The following is a 2,865-nucleotide window of genomic DNA, read 5'->3' on the forward strand; positions in this document are numbered from 1 at the left end:
AAAATCTGCTTTAGAAATTTGTTAAAAAGAGCTTCTATAGCTGCACTCCTGTATTTTCATTCTCGTGACTGTCGCTCCTGTCAATGCAAGCCAGAGGAGTAATCAAACTCTAAAATATATTCTTGATTTCTTTTATATTCATCTTGCCTGGCGCTATCATTTAGGTTACGTCAGCGACAAAGTTACGGTGGTTGAATGGTTGCTCTTTGCGATAAAGCTTTTGTTGCTCTATAGGTAAAAAAAAAAAAAAAAAACTTCCCACCCACTCTTTCGTACTACGTTTTTTTACATATGATAGTTCAGTAGTTGCATATTGTTTTGCTCGTTGGCAGAGCAGTGCTTACCGTATCCTGAAAAGTATCCTCTTGAAGAGTTGCTGACAATACTACTGTATCGAACAGTACGTACTTGTTTCAGGCCTTACATATATTTACTTTTAATGTTTACCTTTTGGAAACGATTGTTAAAGGTCCTTCTTGGAAGAGTGATTTCCAACATAAATATGTCATTCTGCGGTCATTGCGCAAAGTATCCCGCTTTGTAGCAGACCGTTGTGCAACGAGATTCAGCAAGGCTAGGTGTGCATTATACTAAGAATGTTCAATGAGCTTCCAGAAAAGGTTTTTGATTGCAACATCAAAGCACAACTTCAAAACCGCTCTCAAATTGTAAATATCTGTATTGTTATCTCACTGTTTATTCTACTGCATATTGCTTCTACAGTGCACAGTTATGGAGCCGCCGCACTGTCGGGAAGGCGTGCATGTCTCGCACCTCGGGAGCCCGAATTCGATTCCCACCCACAGAGTGCAAAGTTCTTTAACACAATGTGGCACTGATTCCGAACGATATAGTGCTCTCTATTTTATGCCATCTTTCGATTCCACCCGCCGTGGTTGCTCAGTGGCTATGGTGTTGGGCTGCTGAGCACAAGGTTGCGGGATCGCATCCCGGCCACGGCGGCCGCATTTCGATGGGGGCGAAATGCGAAAACACCCGTGTGCTTAGATTTAGGTGCACGTTAAAGAACCCCAGGTGGTCAAAATTTCCGGAGTCCACTACGGCGTGCCTCATATTCAGAAAGTGGTTTTGGCACGTAAAACCCCATAATTTAATTTTGTTTTCTTTCGATTCCCTCACCGCTATTGCAAGGGCTACTCGCACAAACCTCTTAATTGATTTTTACAGGCCCTAGTTGTTATGTATATGAACCGCACAAGGACGTACGGTACAATAGTGGTGAAGGAGGAAGGCGAAGAATGCAGGCAGTGTTCGGGTGTTTGTCTACGTTCACAACCGTCTGCTCGCGTCACACATATTACACTTGAAGATGGCAACAAATAATAGTAATACTAATATCTTTAATATTAGTGTTACTCAGAATACCCATAAAGGCCAGCATGGGAGGGTGTTGCACAAGGGGTAAATACACCTAAGTGGTTCACAACAAAAGTACGAAAAGATGCGAGAATACTACAAGCTCCATTGTCCAAAAAAAAGAAGTTGCAAATATACCGAGATATAATCATACAATACACAATATTCAAGGGAGCAATACAGCAACATGAACAAATACGCACATATCTACCATCAATATATACGTGAATAGCCTAGGCTTAACTTGACCACTAGAAGGCATGACAGCGCAATCGCCTGATATTTAGTAAAGTCAGTTTCCGTTGCAATACGCAATGGTAGATTACACAAGTGCGTCGCGGTATCAGTTAAATAACCGAAGACGATGTGCCACAAGTGATTCGTTTGACTATACACGAATGGTCGCAGTGAGGGAAGACTGCCGATGTTGGTTTTAAAATATCATCGCGCACAGATGTATGACTATAGCTCATGGAAGAGCTAAAGCAAGCAATTTCATGGCGGTTTGACATATGTTCCAGCTCGGCACTTTGTTTCAGAGGTGTAACAGCCAAGGTAGCTAATCTTAAAATATGAAACCGACAGCCCATTTTCGAAGTGATGACGTCATTGATTAAGTGTGCAGTTGATTAGGGCTTGAAACCAGAAGACAAAGTTTAGGCAGAGCACGTGCTAACCATAATTGCCGTGCACTTGCATCTGCAATAGACGCTAGCGCCAGAGCTCGAACTAGTAATTTTTGTTGGGAAACTCAATGCCACATGTGCCTTTACAACACATGCGCAATAATTCGCACACCAAGGTGCCTCAACTCACGCATTGTTTATTTTTTTTTGTATATATTTGAGAGCTGGGCATCCACCGCCCTCCGATGCTGTGGGCGCTTATGCGCGTGAGCATCTAAGCAAAGTGCAGTGCCAAATCGTTAAACTTCGTTAAAGCTTAAAAATAAAATTGCGGGGTTCATCAGCCAACATGAAGACATGGGCCCTCTCGATTCAAAAACAGGTCCTCAGTTGAGTGTACTATGAGGACATCGACTGCTTTCATGCGTCAAGAGAAGAACAAAACAAACCTCTTAGTTTAGAGTTGGCACCTATTCGTAGCTTTTTTCTTGTTCTTCTCCTTGTAAATAATTTTGCGCTGCCTTAATACTGCGTTAACACAAGCACGTTTCAAAAGGCCTTGAGCAGAAGGCCTTTAAGGCTAGCAAACCTTTTCCAGCTCGTAGGAACTGTGTTGCTGCCAAGCAGCAGTTCTCGACTGCAAGGGAGAGGGTGCGGTCGCGCGCCCTCTCGTAGCAGCTCAACTTGTTCCACGTTGAGCTGCTACGAGAAGGTGCGCGACCGCTGGAAGGCCTTCTAAATTTCGAAAAATAAAAATCCATGAAACTCCGTCGAGTCGATCGACTTTGTACTCGGCAACCATTCAATCGGCCTGTGTAGCGGCATGTAATTCGCCGTTGAGTGGAAAGGCTATCGGTTTGGT

This window comes from Dermacentor andersoni, chromosome 9 (genome assembly GCF_023375885.2).
Source record: "Dermacentor andersoni chromosome 9, qqDerAnde1_hic_scaffold, whole genome shotgun sequence".
Lineage (NCBI taxonomy): Eukaryota > Metazoa > Arthropoda > Arachnida > Ixodida > Ixodidae > Dermacentor > Dermacentor andersoni.